The sequence below is a fragment of the Lagopus muta genome, chromosome 1 (assembly GCF_023343835.1).
Source record: "Lagopus muta isolate bLagMut1 chromosome 1, bLagMut1 primary, whole genome shotgun sequence".
Taxonomy (NCBI): domain Eukaryota; kingdom Metazoa; phylum Chordata; class Aves; order Galliformes; family Phasianidae; genus Lagopus; species Lagopus muta.
This window is the reverse complement of record NC_064433.1, coordinates 4,435,912-4,456,045: the sequence shown is the minus strand read 5'-3', so window position 1 is coordinate 4,456,045 and position 20,134 is coordinate 4,435,912. Positions and strand designations below refer to the sequence as shown.

General features: G+C 40.7%; 1 protein-coding gene across 1 annotated transcript in view; it reads right to left on the bottom strand.

Moving 5' to 3' along the window:
• The window catches only part of TAF3 (TATA-box binding protein associated factor 3), a 113,480-nt gene that overhangs the window by 40,586 nt on the left and 52,760 nt on the right, over positions 1-20,134 (bottom strand). The gene's annotated exons all lie outside the window — the stretch shown is intronic.

The following is a 20,134-nucleotide window of genomic DNA, read 5'->3' as shown; positions in this document are numbered from 1 at the left end:
TGGGGGACAACATGCAAGGCAAAAGCTTTTTGCAAAGCCATCGTTGCAACCACAAAACAATCCAGCAGTTCTGCAGTTGCTGCAAGCCATGTGAGCTAAGCAAAAAGCAGTGCAGAAACCAGAGCAGAAGGACTGAAGAGCCATTCAGAGATATCAGAGCCAAGTATGTGAGGAGAGCTGGGGTGATGGCTGCGTGAAGGCTGTCTGAATGCATGCATGGCTGTCTGAAACATCCAGGAAATACTGTCAAATTTCAAAATGTCTAATTTCAGAAATATTTATCTTTTAAATACAAAGTTACGTTCTGACATTGACCAAAATCCAACAGTAAGGCTGCACTTTATGCTCAACCCACTCTGAAGTACGCAGCAGCCTTCATTTTGAAGCAAGGTCTGCCCCAGTGCTCTGAATGACCTTGGCAAAATTCTTAAAACAAAACAAAACCAAAACACTCACACAAAAAAACAGGACCTCAAGCTCTAAAGCTATTTTAGAATCAACTTTGAATAATTGTCCCACAATAGGAGTTTTCTTGATTAATTGCATAAGATAAGGCCTATTTTTCCTTGCTGGCCTCCAGTGACTCCCTCTACTTCCCATAATCACTTTTGTCTCAGTCTTCTGTTCGCTGGGAACCGCTAAGAGAAAAATCAGAGATACACCAACTCCATTACCTGAGGATTAGCCAAGAGATAACCCTATGTATTCCATTACTGACCATTATTTGAGTAATTATTCAATCAAGTTTAGGCCATGTGAAAGATGCACTAATTGTTTTGTAAAGCTTGCCCGAGCTGCATATCTGAGGGATGCAACTTGTGTCCTTTAGCAAAACAAAATGATGTTCTGATTGCAAAGGAAAAAGGGAAGTGGTTTGTATTGAACTCTGCTTTTTTAAAACCCTAATTAGCCTTAACTAGAAGTTAAGGATCTATTTTGATCAAGTTTCTGCACAAGCTGGGTTGCATGCATATGCTATACAGAAATTCTGCAGGATATTGCTTTTCCATCTAAATTATTTAAGAAGTGGTACATGGCAATTAGGTTTCTAGCAGTTTACAAGATAAGCATCCTCTATACAGGAAAGGAAGGATAGCAGAGAAACAAAGACACCAACCAGTAGGCTCAATTTAAACAAGAAACGCACACACATCAGCACTAGACTCAGATGGGCTTGATATCCTATTTTAACTGAATTAATGTCTTTTAGCTAACTAATATTTTTCTTGGACACATGGGAGAAATGAAAAAACCTTATGAAAACAAATTTAGTAAAGGAATTGGCTTCAGTAGGCAGTTTTACGTAACATTAACTTTCCACTCAGATATTAAAAAAGAAATCCCTCATTTTAGAGTTGTCAGATTCCCATGTAGTCTTCCTGTCTCATGGACTCAAGGCCTGCACCCTCCCAGGTGCCTCCGGGCTGAGAGGGAACCAAGTTGCTCAGGGGAGCCTGAAGATGCTCTACAGGGAGTAAAAAAGCTACAAAGTGAAGACAACTTCTTCATCTCAAGATACAAAACTTCCCTCAGTTGCCATTCACTGCAACCGCATTTACAAATGGTGGGAAATAAATCCACAAGTATTTATTTGACCATCATGTCATGCTTTCTTAACCCATGCTCTAAACTTGCTGTCATCAAACAAAATCTACAGCCTCTGTTTTCAAAAGTCCATCAAAGATCTCCCTGCACTAGATCTCATACAGTGCCTTGCACAGGTTGTTTTCTAGACACAGCTTCACTGCGATTCTAAGACAGAAATAACCTGTGAACATCCACTGTGGTACTCTGGTGACTTTCAACCTAAGTTGCTTGAGTATTTTCCAGTTCTTGGCTAATGCAGACAAAGCTCTCACACTGCTTTCAAAAACTCCAATTTCAACCACCTTCCGCTGTGTAATTTACAAGCCAGAAGTTGGACTTGATGATTCTTGTGGGTCCCTTCCAAAATGGGATGTTCCATGACTCTATGAGTTTTGGGAGACAGAGATTTATCTATGGGAGTGAGAACCATTTACCGGAAGTATTTACCAAGGTAGTCTCAGGATTCAGGCAGAATGAGGTGTGCTCAGCCGTGGCGAGGCAGCTCCTTCCGAGGTAGGATTAACAGAACTGTTGGAGAAGCTTGGGTTTTAATGGATAAATTGTCGCAGCGTACGCTCAGCCAAACTCCTTTGCTGATGAACAGGACTTGAAATTTGGTGGGGAGGGGATTATCCTCCTGCTGTGGCATGTAATTTTGAAGAACGCCCACCCTATTAATCTAGTTAGGTGCCAAACAGTAAGCAGTAGTTTGACCCAAATCCTATTAGCAACAACAATCTGTCATTACCTCCTCTCCCCAAAATGAAATATGCTCTGGGATGCGTTACAGCAAAAATAAATTGAAATGAGGGAGGTTCTGTGTATTGATTTCTCTCTCCTCCCAATTCAAATTGTAAATCTGTGGGGGAGGGACCTGACTTAACTTGTAAATTACTGCAGTTACCCATACTGTCCACAAATAAATTATGAAAAACAATGAAGATTTTCTTTCCCATTTTATTGTTTCTTCTTTTTGTTTTGATTCTCTGTTTTCTTTTGTCTTTGTATTTGCTTCCTTTTGTTTGGTTTTCCTTGCCTGCAACTTCCAAAACCCATATAACATTACAATTCCTCCCTTTTTCCTCTCCCACATCCTAAGCTTGCTCTGTTGCTCACATTTAGCATCAAAATAAAAACTGGAAAAGGCAAGAACACGTTTGGTTTTTGTGTCATTTGTTACATTTTCTTGAACAGTTGAAGGAAATCGGTGGCTAGAGAAAGACAAAACTGAAGCCTTGTGCAAAGGACAAAAAATGCAGAAAGCTGATGAAGTGTTAGTCTGTAAGAAGTAATGAAGAGAGGGAGAAATGATAAAGCAAAACTAAAGCAGGAATACGGGAAAGATGGGGATGTGGACACATGGTCTAAGACAGTGAGGAACAAGTCAGAGAGTGAATGAGGAGAACTGCTTGCTGAGTTGGTTATTACAACACATGGTGTGCATCCTGCAGGCTTTGCTCCCCAAATACTCATCTAGGCAGAGTCATAGAATCTTTTGAGTTGGAAAGTTGGACCCTTCAATGTCACCCAGTCCAACTCCCCGCAATGAACAGGAACACCTTCAGCAACATCAGGTGCTCAGAGCTTGGCCCAGCCTGACTCTGAATGTCCCCAGGGATGGGGCATCCATCACCTCTCTGGGCAACCCCTTTCTGTGCACAGGAGTCTCCCCATTTTTGGGTAAGATGATATGTCCTTCATCTTCTCTCAAGGGCAAATACAGACATGTGCATTCAGCCTTCTGTTGGACATGAAGAAAAGTAAGATTTATTCAGAGCTCTTACTTCACAGTAAGACAGAGGATCCTTCTGCTCAGATGGGACTGGAGATTTCTGTTTTTCCTTAATGGCATCTTTGATTCAGCAGAGATCACTTCTCTGTTTGTCTTTAATTTTTTTTCCCCCTTCTTTAATCTTATAAAGATTATTTCATAACAAAGTGAGAGAAGGAAAGTTCTTCCTTCTCTCCCTCCCCATTGAGAGCTGCCATGCTCTGAGCTGACAGACAGAAAGACAGAAGGACAAGAGCCTCAAATAATAGCTGAGCATCTCTCTCTGAGACAAATCAAAAAGACCTGCAAACATTTCTTTTCGGAGGGACCTGCAGACCTCTTAACGTAGAATTTCAGATCCACATAGATTTGAATTTGTTGCAAGGGCTAGATAAGACCCTAGCAGACATCAGATTCTCATTCTATTTCTGAATCCCCCCTCTGCCTCCATTTATGCCTCCATTTCTGGCTTAGAGAAACAAACACAAAGCAGTGGTGTAATTTGTGTACACCCAGGAACTCATTAAGTTCGTTAAAATGACCTCCAGAACTGTGGGATGAAGTAACAACAAAAATAAAGCACTAGGAATTTTACTACAATAACAACTTGTTTCCCTTTGCCATAAATTCTTCATGGGTCTCTAACTCACATCTGTTACCATGGGATAAATACACAGTTCTTCGGCTATTGAGGCTTCCCACAAAAATCTAAGATTTACTCAGCTATCTGCACAGAAAGCTGTCTTTAAAATCTATGTGCCTTATAGGGAGAAAGAAATAGAAAGTTTGTGAGCAAGAACAAGGGGACACCTTCTTAACCACCTCAGAGAGAAAGGTGTTGCCAGGACTTGCACATATATCTTCTGCAAATTAGAAAAGAAAAAAAAATCACTTATCCTGGAAAGTGTTAGGAACTGGGAGGAGGAAAAACAGGGGACAATTTATTCTGGTCACCTGAAGAACTGTAAATACATTATTTCCATTTTTGATATGCTAAGCAAATGCAAGAAGATATTGTCCTAGACATATAACAGACAAGCTGAATGACAAAATAGCAAAAAATATCATTTATCACAAGCAATATGATTAATAAGCTTTATGACTGCTCAAGAATTGCATGTATTTAGAGACAAAAGATACTCAACTCAGAATAAAAGTCTAAATTCATTCTTGCTCAGGAATGATATTTTGCTGATCCACTGCTTTGGATATTTTGCATTACCAAACCCTGACACTTCAGGATAACCTGCTCATCGCAGAATGGCCCGGGTTGGAAGGGACCTCAAGGATCAGGAATCTCCAACCCCCCTGCCTCATGCAGGGCCACCAACCTCCCCATTTAATATCAGACCAGGCTGCCCAGGGCCCATCCAACCTGGCCTTGAACACCTCCAGGAACAGGACATCCACAACCTCTCTGGGCAGCCTGTTCCAGCACCTCACCACTCTCTCTGTAAAGAATTTCCCCTTGACATCCAACCTAAATCTTCCCTCCCTCAACTTCAAACCATTTCCTCTTGTCCTGCTGTTATCTACCCTTTCCAAGAGTTGATTCCCCTCTTCTTTGTAGGATCCCCACAGGGAGCCTACAAACTGATAGGCTAATGCCACAGCCATGTATTTTTACAGGCTCTTCATCTACAAATTGCAAAGAGTTAGCACAGACAACTCTGGCCACGGGGCTGTGACTCAGGTGAGAATGTCTATCAACTTGTGCTTGACTCACCACTCAGAAAAGGTTTTGTTTTCAACTTCAAAATGAACATCAAAAGGACTCTAAGACTGTAACACCCACTTGTCTACCACATCCTTCCTTTCCCTGTCCCCCCCACTAAGGATTAGGATGGAGAGAGACGAATTATCTCCGGAGAACTATAAAAGATAGAATTGATTTTTGGTAAGAACTCCAAGGAAGTTCTTAATACGGCCTTATCTCTGTGAGTAATACAGAAATGTTCCTCCGCTGAGTGAGCGCGTATCTTCGAAGCTATCCTTGCCAATGTTATCTCTACAGAAAAGCGGCTTTGAAGGATAGAAAATAATATATGTTCCCCATTGGTTGAAAGGGAACAGTGTCAAAACTTGTAATACGGACTTTAGGTTCTACACCAGGTATTTCCATAACTTAGGGGAATTCAACAAGTTTGCTGCTGTGATGCTAGCGTGAGGCCAAGATAAGATTTGCCCATTCTGAACAATGGAGTTTAATAGCTGAGGCACTTAAAAGCCCCCACATGAACCCAATGATGTGGCATTGCCCAAATTCACAAACTCTTGCATGTTCCTATTTTTCATACGCCGTGACTTTGCAAAGCTTATTGAAATCTTAAATTACTCTTCAAATATCCATCATCTGGAAGTAGATCGTTGAAGAAAAATGTTTGCCTAAGGGGAAGCAATCTCCTATCAGACTAGTAAGAACACATGGAAAAACCCAACATAGTTTTGGATGCACAGAAGTGCACAGGACCCTTCAATAACCACAACGCTAGGTCTAAGAAGAAATATTACAACCCCCTGCAAAGTGATTCTGATCCCAGCTGCAAGAGTGTTGACACAAATATTATACTGTACTACCACTGATGATTTAGCTTCCCTACCCAGCTCCGAGTGGTCAAATAGTTGATTTTCTAAGAAACAGATGCCTCTGTTCCAAAAAATGCAGTTTCTAAGACAGACTTCTTGAACTATGCATGAATCTCCAAATGTCATCCCCTTGCCAGCACAGGGCTATGTTCACATCTAATACCTTTTTATTTTCGGGACGGGACAACTAACCCAGAGAATATACACATAAAGCGTCATGCAATCTCACAAAACAAACCCAATCTTCCACTGCAGCCAAGCAGTCTGGATTGTGACAAAGCAGAACTTTTTGGTCTTCTACTGAAGCCAATAATTTTGCTCCTCGGACTCCCAGGATTTCTGCTATCTGATGGAATATTTAAGCAGAGAATTCATTCCCCCGGCGGCTCAGCCACCCCACTCCGGTGTTCAATGAGCTCTTGTGTTCTATTACAGAAGAAATGCGATTTTCTGCCCAGCTGGAAAATGATACTTTTTCCCAGTGCAGAGATTTGCACCCTACTCTAACCCATCTAAATAGGTCACAGTCACATTTTCACAAGGCTACCAATACATCCCTTCATAAAATGCAAAAGCTTACTGCACCCAGGGCAAAGACTATCTCAAAAGTGGAATAAAGCCGACTGTCTCTTTAGTGAGAAAATATTAATAAATCAAACCAAGGAATGCGTTACATCTCTCTATAAAACCTCTTTCCCCAATTCTGTGGTCTGGAAAAGCCCTCCTATATCTCCTTTTCTCATCAATTTTCCTATTTCAAGTCGATCTGAAGAGCCCACTCTGCCGGTGAGCAGCTCAGCGGTGCTTGGCAAGACCCAGTTTCTGTCTCACTAGCATCCCTCTATCAAATGGGACTTACTGATAATTTCCCCAAGTGCCTTGAGGTTCAAGCCCTTATGGGTGTGCCTGCCTCAGCTGAAGCATGGCTTCAATCCTATTGTGTGGGATGCTATAGCTTTGCTGTGTCGCTTTGACAAAAAAACTGGAGGCATCCAAAAATATTAGGAGTTTGAGGCTTGAGGAGATAATTCATTTTTTCAGGCATCTTCTGAGCATACTTCTCCTATGTTGCCAGTCAAACATGGTAATTAAGCACTGGTTAACAGCACACGTTCTGGGAAAGCACACGCTGGCCTCAGCAATCCCAACGTAAATCTGGAGTGGGTTTGAAAAAGTCAAGAGTTAAACCCAGCATGTGAGCAGACTGAAACTTCCAGTGTCAAAATACAGTCAAGGCAAAAGGAATAAAAACACGGAGAAAGGGGATGCTCAGAATTGATTTTTCCAACAAGGCATTTACAGGCACGCAAAACATGATCTCCACTTCAAACATAAAATAGTCATTGTGCTGATTCGTTACAGTATGACTCGCTAACGTATTTGATTCCACATTATCTGAAACTCGTAGTTATCCGAGGTCTCATCTTCTTAATGGAAGGGAAGGTACAAAAGCAGAGCACTCACTTTAACACACAATATATTATCTATACAAATTGGTACTCATTCAACAGACAAACTTAAAAACCAAATTACGGTACCCCACCAATTTGATACTCCGCAGCAGAAAACACTGCCTAAAGCCTGACAGCTTATAAAGCCTTTTAATGACATTTCCTGGCAATATAGCACACTGAGTCCTGACTACGTGCTAAATGTAGCCAGAAAGCTCCCATCAGAAGAAAAGTTTTGCTAGTTGGTTACAGTCAGGATCTCAACAGATATTAAACAAGTATTGTGGGCTAGCACATCCATGTGATAAAAACATTTGTTAGCATAATGTCCCAATGAAAGCAAAGCTCCTGCTAGCCAACACGCCAGCCATCTCAGAGCAGGTGTTGGGAACCAAATTTCGCAGGCAGCTCAGCACCACAACCACGGATCAGGCAGCCACCGAATTTACACTTTTACCTTTCCTTTGCCTCTCAACTAATTTTCCTGGCAAATGAATTCTGAGCCATGCCTCAGCTTCCCCAGCTGAAGCCACGTGAGAACTGTGAAGCTAAGAATCAAACCAACGTAATTTGACAAACAGATGTGCACACATTCAGAAATGGAGATTACTTTCCTATTCTAACAGACTTTCTGCATGGAACACACTCAGATGCAAACATACTATTTGTTCAGACATTTTGATGTAAATAATACTTTTTAAAGCACTGTTTCCATTTGTCTTTCTGCACTCAGGGCCATATTTTGAAAAGCACTTAATCTAGAAATAACAATCTCAGTAACTTTCAGCAGAAATAATATTTTCTATTTCTTAGGCACGCACCTTAACTCACCAGCTCCTTCAATTAAAACTTATTAGAAGCTGCACCTTGCAAACAAAATTCTGCAATAAAAACAGCAAAACCCACATCTGCTTCTACAGCTTTTCATCAGGATATAAGCCAGATCCTGGTTGTACAGCATCACACATGCCATTAACAATACAGCTGTATTTACCAAATAAAAATTCAAGTCCATGGTACAGTGACAGATATTTGGATGCTACCAGGAAGTTAATGGTATAAACAAAGGCATTTCTCTTGAAAGCTCAATAAGGTTGAAAGCCAAAGCAGCGATACAGCATCAGGGATTTATCATCTAATAATAAAAGAGTGTTTGTTCCTCTGGATCTGCTCCTAACCAGCAGAGTCTAATGCTGAAAGAGCAGGTTCAGTGGGCATGCAGCTTTTCAATTGCACTCCTTATTGTATGCTTTATATTAAAGAAAGCAATTTAACTTTTGAGGACAAGAAAATTATCTTGAAACTGAAGTCCTGCCTAAGCTCAAGGCCAAGCTAGAAGAGAACATATAAAATTGTTAAAAGGTCTTCAATTATTACTATAGCTGGAACACTCACAACAGCTATAATTCAGGATGCCTACACATTTTAATTATAACCCCCATTTTCAGCAGGTTATAGCCTTCCCTATCATGTTAAAATTTATCAGGTCTGGCCTGTCACAGCCTTAAAAAAAAAGAAAAAAAAGTTTAGCAATATTGTTCACTCCTGCTGAAATCATGGGAAAGTAGAACAAAACCAGAAGCAACTGCAAAGCTGCTGCCCCACGGGTGACAGAGCAGAGAGAGAAGCTCCTCGTGCAGCCTCTCTTAATGATGCTTTGGAGTTTGTTTTTGGTTCAAACTAGGTATGGTATCATTGAACTCATCTATGTAAATTCAGTGAAGGACAAAATAATGAAAGTGAGAATTTACATGGCTGTCAAAGCTATGCTCTACCAGGTGCAAACGTGAATTAATTAGCCCTATTTCCACAAATACAAGCAGAGTTCCCTTTGGAAACAAGTTAGGGCTTTTAGCTTTCAGCCTCACCCCTCATCAAGCAGAGCAAGCAAAAGTGAACAAAACTGCCTTCTGCAGAAAACTGAGGATAGTGTCTTCAGTGCCTCAGTTTTCTGTTCAGGGAATTTTCTACAGTATTAAACCTCTTATTCTGTGCATGCAAGCTTTGACATAGGGCACAACTCTGTCATTTGTAAGACTAGTCTGCTAGCATGCAGCCAAAATCAAATGCATTTATGTATTTGTCTTTTAAATATGTAACAAATTTCATGTAAAATCATTCTGAGACAGTGATAGGGATGCCTGCTATACTGGAAAGAATGGAAGAGCTGAATTATACATCTTTAGTAGAGGAGATAGCCACAGCTGATGGTCCTGCATATGTCCTGTCAGAACAGAAAAACTACTCTTATATACCTGCATACCTGGGGAATCTGGGCAAATCAGAGCAGGCTGAAAGACTTCTGCTGGCAAAGGCATCTTGTCCTGTTGTTTTCTTTTCCTAGGTCTGCTCAGGGGTTCCCATGCACACATGCTGGGTTGTAAAGACACAGTCAGCATTAAACTGGGAATGCTGGGCAGACTGGGTGCACACAGGTGGCTTGTACTGAGTCTCAGCAGTGAGTTTCTTCACATGAAACACTGCTGATTAAAATGTTACTGTTCATCCAAAATGCTTCTCTGGACTCTGTTTGAAATATTCCGTTTAAAAACAGTATTATGAGTGAATAAATTCATATTAAAGCAGAAAAGAATCTCATACATGAGATAATGTGCGCCTACAAAACTACACGAAGGACTAAACAAGGTGCCTTGATGTAAATACCAAGCAAAATCACAGCACTGCAGGGTTGAGATCAGGCAAATCCGTGTTCTGAATGGGCATTACGCTGCATCCTTTCCTATTTAGAGAAGTTCTGATAAATGAAATATCAATGATACTTGAGAAATAAGTTGTGCCTGTAGCTCACTTGTGCTATGACATCTTAAGATCGTAGTCTCAACCTTACCACTGGTATTTCCTGGCTTCACAGAGCTTAACAAGTATAACCTCATGCATTTGAACATTTAAAAGAATAAGGTCACATAATAACAGCTTTGAATTTATGATTGTTTTTATTAAAGCAGCATCTCGGAGACCCCAGCTAACCACAGACCTCCATTGTGGTGGATGCTGTCCAGACTTAATCTGAAAAGCCTTAAGTCAGAACAGTTTACAAATCAAACACAGAAGGCATACCTAAGATGAAGGAAAGGAAATATTACTGTAATAATACTGATTTATGGCGGAAGTGACCTACCTAAGGTCACAAAGCAAGCCTGACCTCAATATTCTGAATCCCAGCCCACTGCACTAATTGCAAAACTGTTCTTCGTCTTCCTTCTGCAACCAGGAATGGGCACAGCAAGGCTGATGCTGTACCAGGGGAGCAGCTGCTGCTCCCCAGGGTAGCAACTGTGCAGCTGTACAGCTGCAGGCAACAGTGATCAGTTTAAGGATGGCAAGACAAAACCTTTGGTTGCCTTCTCCCCTTGCTGTACTTTCTCACTTAAATCCATGTGGATTCTCAAAGGACTTTCTAAATGAGGTTTGGGATCTTGGTGGACTAAAAGTTTCATTCCATTCAAGACCCACAACTGTACTGTTCCTTACACACTGTGTGTGCCTTGGGAATTTAACATACATTCCCAACACACAGCAGCAAGATCTCTATACTGGGGTCAGAGGCAGCCAGCCTCACTTAGCGCCTGTTTTAGCGGTTGGAAATCCTGCCTGAGGCAGGGGGGTTGGAATGAGATGATCTTTGAGGTCCTTTCCAACCCAAGTCATCCTATGATTCTATACAGAACATCCTATTTAGTTGCAGAATGTAGCAGTGTGTTCTGTGCATTTTTTAAGACCCATTTTACAGGTGAACAAACTAAGAAGGAAAGATCCAAGAAGGCTGCTTGCTTGCCAGCCAAATGCTTGACAGAAATTCAAAGGCATCTTGGATGAAGAATCCTTCACAACAATGAACTTGCAAAATACACAGAGAAACCTGCAAAGAAATGCAAGCCAAAATAGAGAAAACAGTAACCACAAAGATAAGTGGCCCAGGACCTTCATTAACCCTCAGTGGCTGAAGTTGATGGGTGCCCTTTAGTCAAGTGCAGAAGTGGGCATTCTCCTGAATGCTGCTAAGACGTTTGTATTTGAAATACACAACATCAAGGGATTTTAGGTCAGTCCTCAGGACTCGGCTAGTTGTGGTTCAGTTGGGAAGTTCATACGTTTAATGTAAATCCTCACTGTGATGGGGAAACCACATGCATCACCATGCCTTTCAGGCAAACACAGCCCCAAAACACCTGGAGCTTGGAAGCCAAGAGGCTTCTGCTTATTTTTGTCTTTGTTTATTTTTGCAAGAAGTACCCATTCTGGGGTTGCACAGGATCAATCAAGAGCCTATTTTAATTGAATGGAAGCCAAATTTTCCTTCTGAGCTCTGTGGGCTGCATGTTGGCTGATCAGATGGCTTTCTGACTCTTCATGAAAGTTCTGCTGCCTGTATACAGACTAAAGCCCCCAGTACAAGAAAGACAAAGAGCTGTTGGAGAGGGTCCAGAGGAGAGCCACGAAGATGATCAGGGGACTGGAGCACCTCCCCTACGAAGACAGGCTGAGGGAGCTGGGCTTGTTCAGCCTGGAGAAAAGAAGGCTGCAGGGTGACCTCATTGCAGCCTTTCAATACCTAAAGGGAGCCTACAAACAGGAGGGGAATCAACTCTTGGAAAGGGTAGATAACTGCAGGACAAGGGGAAATGGTTTGAAGTTGAGGGAGGGAAGATTTAGGTTGGATGTCAAGGGGAAATTCTTTACAGAGAGAGTGGAGAGGTGCTGGAACAGGCTGCCCAGAGAGGTTGTGGATGCCCTGTTGCTGGAGGTGTTCAAGGCCAGGTTGGATGGGCCCTGGGCAGCCTGGTCTGGTATTAAACGTGGAGGTTGGTGGCCCTGCCTGTGGCAGGGTAGTTGGAGCTTCATGATCCTTGAGGTCCCTTCCAACCTGGGCCATTCTGTGATTCTGTGAGAGACTCACACGTCAAACCTCAATTGTAGTGACGAGCTTTTCTTTAAGTCAATTTCTAGATGCCATTAAATATTTAATTTAAAACACTACAAGCATAAAAAGTGAACTCTTCAATGGCTCTTGATGGTAAACAAGGGAATTTATGGAAACAAAAGGAAGAAAAATGCATTTATGGGGCTGCAAAGAGAAAGCAATTTGAACTTGGGCTTGAAGTGAGAAGGGTGAGTGCGCAGGGAAAAAGTTTCAGGCAGTTTTTCTCTGACCTGTGTATTCTGACTTCTGATATTTTGCCTATCAAATGGTAACATAGCTCACTGGGGACCAAAACCACTGCAGGAAGGAGCTCCTGAAATGCAGCCCTTGTTATCTTCTGTCAGAAAGACTCAAGGCAAGGAATCAGAGACGGGAGGGCCACCAGGGATAGGAACCCAGAGCATATCACGCTGTTGGTTTGCAAACCACGTGCTTCAGTCTGAAAGGAAAACACCCGGACATCCTTCCTGTTACCCACACGAAACCCCATGCCATTTGTTACACCGTCCACCCTGCAAATTGCACAGCAAAAGGTTTTTTCGTCTCTCTCCTCCCTCCCTCCCTGCAGCCTGGCGCCAGGCTCCGAACAGGGAACAAAACACAGGTCCCAAGGATTGATATTTTCAGACGCGGACCCTTTGACGACAGGCAGCCCTGAATGCCTTCTCCTTTTACTGTAGGGAATGGAGAGCAGTCGGGTGGCATTATTGTTTTTACCAAGTTACATCCTCGAGTCTGTCATCGGGTACAGAAGAAGCCTTTATGCTGCGGTTGTACTGTCCCATTTCCTGGCTTCTGTCAAGCTTAACAAAACCCAAGTACTAAACACATTTTATGCCTTGGAGTATCAAATGTTCTTTGCTATCAGTCGAAATGGAGCTCTGTTCATTTTCATTATTGCTTCATATGAAAATGTTAGCTCTATTCATATTCCATATTCAAGATGTTTAACCTGGGTTCACTGTATGAAAAGTCAATCATGTGTGCATAAATTCAATATATTTTCCCCATTTACTGCAGTACAATGAATATCTTACAGAGAGCAATGTTTGTATACTGATTCAAAAATATTATCTCTTTCTTTTGCCCAATTTATTTTGTATTTATTTGAGGTAAGGCAGGCATATTTGGGTTAAATAAGCTTTATCATCGCTCGGGTTTTATTATGTTTAGCACAAGAAAGGCACTGTAAGAGAAGGAAATAAAAAATCTATCTTTGAAATCATGCGAGCGAGTGGGAAGAAACACTTCTGCTGATAAACAGGAAATATTTTATTTCTAAAGTTAACATTCTTAAGTAAAAAAGCAAACACTTCAGCTAAATTTGTGGGTTTTAAAACAAACTGTGGAAAACATGGAAGGAACTAAATAGAAACCATCTTTCAAGATGGTAAAACTAGGACAACTGCAAACACGAGGTATTAAACAAGCTGTGACAAAGAACATACACAACAGCCAATTTTAACACCAATTAAACATACCTGCAATCAAAACCTGAAAAAAATACAGCCAGATGTGTCAATCCAATTATTATGCAATAACACAAACCCTTCACATTATTATTTATATTTTGGGAAGTCACACATGCTCCAACTAGCATCCAGCGTGTTCAAAGCATCAAATGAAGAGACTCCTTGTTCCAGAGCCCAGGATTGTATGACAAAGTAAAGGAGTAAGGACAGCTGGGGTAGAAGGACAAGAAAAAAGTGATTAATCGGTGCAGCTCATCTCAAAAACCCAACAAACATCAGTAACATTCTGCCTGTGTTCTGCTCTGACCCTGCCAAAGTTCCAGTTTGGCTCTGTTCATGGGAATTCTGCTTGTGATAATGGTACCTACTGGTAGAACAAAAAATTTAGAGTATGGGTTAACACACAGCATGCAATGACAGCAAATCAGCACGGAATCCTGAAGTTCATTATGGATACGAGCACTTTTTTTGCACACATAAAGTGAAGATGCTACTGGAACAGAACACAGCATGTGGTAGGGAGCCATAAGCACATGTGATTGATGCCCACTAACACACCAGGATGGTGTTGGGAAGATCAAGCCATGGGTGGAAAATGCTCCGAAGTCATAAAGAGCTAAGTGTTAAGCATTATACTCTGTTTCAGCACGTCGTTGCAATTGCTTATCATGTGCACCAAGAACATTATAAGCACAATTTGCCTATAAAAGGGTAAATGGCACACAGGTAAGCAAAATTTAGAAATTAATTCCCATCTTGCTATCTGCAGAATACCCGAAGCGATCAAACCACAATGAATACTTACAATCAATTCATGCTGAACAGAACAAGCACATGAGAATGTCCCAAAATACCAACAAACACCTCAACAGGCAACAACTTCTCTTTAAAATACTGGGGTCAAGTCAGCAGCCATGCACTGCACTTAAGTGTGGAGCATGAAAGGAACTCAATATTCTTGCACAGAGGTGACCTGAAGGAAGCTGTGCTCTGATTTTGCTTTTGTTTGGATTCATATTCCAACGCTAAAACGCCAACTATTAAAGCAACAGGAATATTATGCTATCATGTTATTTACCTATGGTGGGAGGGAGATAAGAGTTTTAACGGAGCTAAAGCAAGTAAAAAAACTCTACTTCAAAGCAAAAACTAATTATGTGTCTTACTAATTACATTTTAAAAAGATACACAGGGCATTACCAGCGAATCCTGCAAAACTGAAAACACAACTGTGTCTCAGGCTGCCTCGGCTTGGAAAAGAGCTCCTGAGAATTACCAAGGGATTCCTGCTTCCCGCAAACACAGCACCACTAATATTCTCCAGATTTGCTGGCCCTGCTACGAACCATCTCAAGAAAATGTTTACATTAAAGTTGGGTTCAGCAAGGAGGTCAGCTAACTTTAAGACTTTAAGAAATCAGCAGCCGTCTTGTCTCCCCAACAGTGCTGGGGGATGGGATTTTTCTTTTTTTTTTTTTCAAAAAGAAAATCATTAACTTGCTGCACGGCCAAAACTGCAGTTATTCACTCAGTTCTTTGCTGTCACTGATGTGAAACTTCTGTTTTGTTGTTGTTTTTTTCTTGTCTGTTGTGAAGCATCCATCAGTAAACTGTCAGAACATCTGCAAAGTTTCTGCTTGCTTAGAAGCTGCTTTTAGCCTAAGCCACAACATCCCACATTTTTAAGGCCATCATGAAAATAATAGGTACTATCTCACACAATTAGTTGAGATGCTTATCAGCTTTCAGACTTGCAAAATGCGAGTGTATTTCAAGTAAACAAGATAAGGAATTTATATTGTACATATTCACTCTTTATTCTTCAAAAATTGCTCCGATGACCAGCTGGCGGATGGCAGATGATTTTCTGTTTCATTTTGCACCATCTAAGAATCAATACAGTCTAGTTTTATTCCAGCTCAACTCCCAAGCTTATGTCTTATTTACATCTTGCAACTGATAAATGACAGCAATAAAAGTGTGGTGTTGCACAGGAAGAAAGTGAGATTACACTTCATCTAATTGTTTAAAGTAGCAGAAACAGGATTCCCACTCTGAAACAAATGCTTCAAAGGCTTCCACCGGTATAATTGTATTACAGAGGTCTAGCAGTGCTATGCTGAGAAGCTATGACTGCAAATACAGTAAAACCTCACTTTTTTCTCCCTTATTTTTTTCATGGTCTGCAAGATACAGATTTGTTTCATGGCTGATGTTATTATTATTATTATTTTTGACCCCAGAACTAGTTACTAACAGCACACAGGCACCAGGGAAGGGAAATACCTGCCCTGCATTCTGGTTCTGTCTCATTAGCTTACCTTTAAGTGCAGCTACTCTACAAAGAAAACTAAAACGCATGAGCATGTATTACACAGGTAAAAAGAGGGGTACAAAAGACAAGTAAAACCCAAATTTGAAAATACTTGTGTATTGAGATGATCCGTGTGTTAACATTTTAAGTGCAAGGAATGGATACAAAAGTTCCAGCAAGGAATTGCTCATGCAGACTGTTTGCTTGTGAAATACCCTTCAGCAGGGCTGCCCCTTTGGAGCAACTCCTTTTCCTGCCCAATGAATACCAAACTCATTTCCAAAGCTTTCACTCATTTTGACACAAAGGATACAGGAGACTGTTTAGACTCCTAATAAGACAGGAGCCGCTAAAGCTACACAGTGCTATTAAACACGGGATGGCGGCAGCCAAGAAAACAATTCCTTTGAGAGGAAAACAACCAGCATGTGCCCTCGTGTAGGAACCACATACCAGAGGAAAAGAACTTTTTTTTTCTTTGGCTGGTGTGCAGTGTGACTCTAAGTTGCTCATTGTGCATGTAGGAGCTGGACTTCCCAAACGTGCCCCTGCTTCAGCCTTCAGCCTACCACCTAAACTCACCCCCACCTGCTGTGGTTTTAGTGCAAGAGATTTTCAAGAAATCACTGCTGTCATCTGGTGGGTGCTGGTAAATGGTCTCGAAGTGATGCTTTACCACTGAATCTTCTGAAAGTAAAGCAGAAAGATTTTTTAATTCTCCTCAAATTTCATAGAATCGTTTTCACAGAATCGTAGAATGGCCTGGGTTGAAAAGAACAACAATGACCATCTAGTTTCAATCCCCTGCTGTGTGCAGGGCCGCCAACCACCAGACCAGGCTGCCCAGAGCCACATCCAGCCTGGCCTTGAATGCCTCCAGCATCTTCATCCATTACCTCCAGCAGGAAAAGTAGGACACCCCTGAAGAGCTCCTCCGAAGTGCAAATAAAACTGTGCCCATTGGAAGTCCCTTAATCTAGAACTACACCATAACAAGGGTAAGAGCCCATCGCAGTAATTAACACATCACTTCTACATTTCTTCCAACTCAGCAAATTTACAGCTGAAAACAATTGCATGGAATCCATTTTAATTACATTCAAAATTATGCAACTTATTTTATTAAATCAGGATTGATTGCTCTACAAAGAATTCAGATCCAACAGTGACCTTCTGTGCTACTGTAAAAGGTATTAAAAAAACCAATGAACATACAATGCAGGCTCTAAACCAGAAACTAATTAGCTCACAGAAAATATTAAATCTGTTTCACAAATTATGTAAATCATATAAAAAATGAGGTATAATACCAATGGCAAACTTTATAGTGCCAAAATGGAATAAGCTGTATGTATACCTGCCTTCAAATTAACTAAAGCAATTATACTGTAAAATCATTAGCCCAAGCCATAGTTTAAAGTCAAGCTTTAATAACTTAATGCTACATGTATTTTCTAACCACAGAAAAACCATTATATACGTTTACACTTCCCACTAAATTTAGAGGGAGTTATGCTGCATTAAACCAAGCAAGAAAAATACAGAAGGAAGAAGAAGAAAAAAAGGAATGCTGAAAATGCTTACTGCACCAAATATGCACAAAATCAAACCATCGTATTCTCAGGAGCTTTGCTGCCCCGTAAAAACAGTGCATTATCACACTTCTTGAAACACCATCGTGTTTATTCTGACTGCCCCCATATCAGAAGAGTTGAAATAATTTTCCTGAGCAACGAGAAAACAAAATGGTTTTACACAGTCCTGGCAACACTTTCAGATGCCAATTACGTGGTTTCATGGCTGTGTGCTCATTATGGCCAAAACCCTTAGGAATGACTTCACTAGGGTAGGTGAAGGACAGCAGCAGCAAGGATGCACAAACATCTCTGTATTGCTATTGCTCTTTCTTCTTTAAGAGAAAACAGCTTTTTCTTTCCATATCTCAACATGAGGTCTGCTATATGATGTACCACGTCCACTAACATTTGGTGCCCTGCACTCCTTGGAGCAGCTGGGGAAGGAACTGTATGATACACACAACTTGAACACAGCTGAAAGGATGGATGTGTAATGCAAGAGGAGCTGCAAAGACCTCTCAAAACCCAAGTAAGCACAGACAGAACGTTCCTTCTGCTTCCAGAAAAATGATTAATAAAAAAAGCAGCTGTCTGAATTTGTCACAGAGCTTTTCATATTCATCAGTAGAGAGATAAACTGGCCAAAGATGTTCAACTATGAGTATGTGTACATATATACATATATACTTAGATGTATATATATATAATATATATAATATATACACACACAAATATATAAATAGGTATGATCTACAATCACAGATCTCATGTAATACACACAGCCAGTACGGACAGGCTCTGTACTTGTTAGGGCTGCTATAATACTGTCTTTATATCACCCTCATATAAAGAAGAGTATAAAATCAACAGGCATGGGTTGTGAAGAAGTACTTCGGATGGAAGAGAGAATGGAAAAGAACTAAAAAGGGGAAAAAAAAAAAAAGAATTGAGCCATACATGTACTAACTTATAGTGAAAATTAGTAACATCCACCCAGTCAAGTCAGAAAGGCAGGGTCAATGACAGAATGTGCTAAAAAAGCATATTTGATTGGAAAAAGTATTTTCTTGCTTCAGAATATCCTCACAGCAACCACATTATGACAGCTGATATTTAGGAAACAACTTTTGTCTCCTGATGCCACATGACCCCCCCATCTGCAAACAGACTCTACATACTGTAGTATCACGGTGACTGATGACATGTAAGTACTGAAGTACTGAATGCAGGTCAGTTTTGGTCTTTAAAATGCATTTTAGAAAGGTAAACTCGTTTCTGGAGTTGACTCTGGAACTTGGTTATGCAAAATGAGTATTGAAAAGGAGATGGCCAAGGCAGGTAGTTGTGTCTTCCTGGCACTCAAAAATATTAAACCACATTCCTCATTCGTCAGAGTAATTCAAAATCAGATCCCTGTCATCAAAACAGTTGCACCAAAGCTGGTTCGCTGACAATATTTTATCTGTGTCTTTGTGACTTGCTGCTTGAATCTGCACACAGCCCAATGCCACAGTGTGTGCTAACCACTTAATCTGCTTCCTTTCAAACTCATCATCAAATGCTCATTTCTGCACAGTTAACAGTGGGCTCTTTATAGCGCGTTTTCTTTTTAAAACGTAAATCCAATGTCTGGGGAAGGCTTTTTTTTTTATTATTCCTATTTATAAACCATGAAGTCTGATTCCATGTCTATAAACAGCAATGCAAAGTATAACACAAAAAGGCAAAAAGATGTCACTGATTTGAAATTTCCTTAGAGGGTCGTATTTCCCCTTCTACAAACTTCTAATATATTATCATTAAGCATTTTCTAAAAGAACAAATGACAATCTTTGCATCTGTTGTTTAAGCAGCCTAAAACCATCTTTCTCTCTAAGAAATTTATATTTTTACAGGAGAGAGAATAAATGAATAGCTCATGAACTATCCTAAAAACAAGCAGCAAGAAAAGCATCATTTTGATTCCATTACAGCTCTATTTACTATGTACACCACCTTTTCATGGGTTACACTGGATCTTGATCAGCAATATCCCAGCTGGTTTTAGTTGGAAAAGTTTCCATTTCCATCTCTGCTAATGGTGCCACTGATAATATGGCAGAAATCCACTGCATCTGCAGCAGAACTGAAACTTCACCGAAGAATATACATTCTTATCAGTGTGTATGAATGGAAACTGGCATGAAGCGTATTTATTTATGAACCTTTCTACACACGTGTAATATTTAGAAACACAGAAAACCCAATGGGAAAGTAGAGTGCAGGAAGCACAGTAGTATTAAAAACATACCACAAGAAGGACTGCAAATCTTACATCTCTAAACACTGAATAAAAGATTGGTGGAAGGCAGGACATGGCAGCAGCTGCAGGAAAAACTCAGCATTACAGTAACATGTAGTAGCACAATGTGTAATTTCCACTTCTGATTTTTCT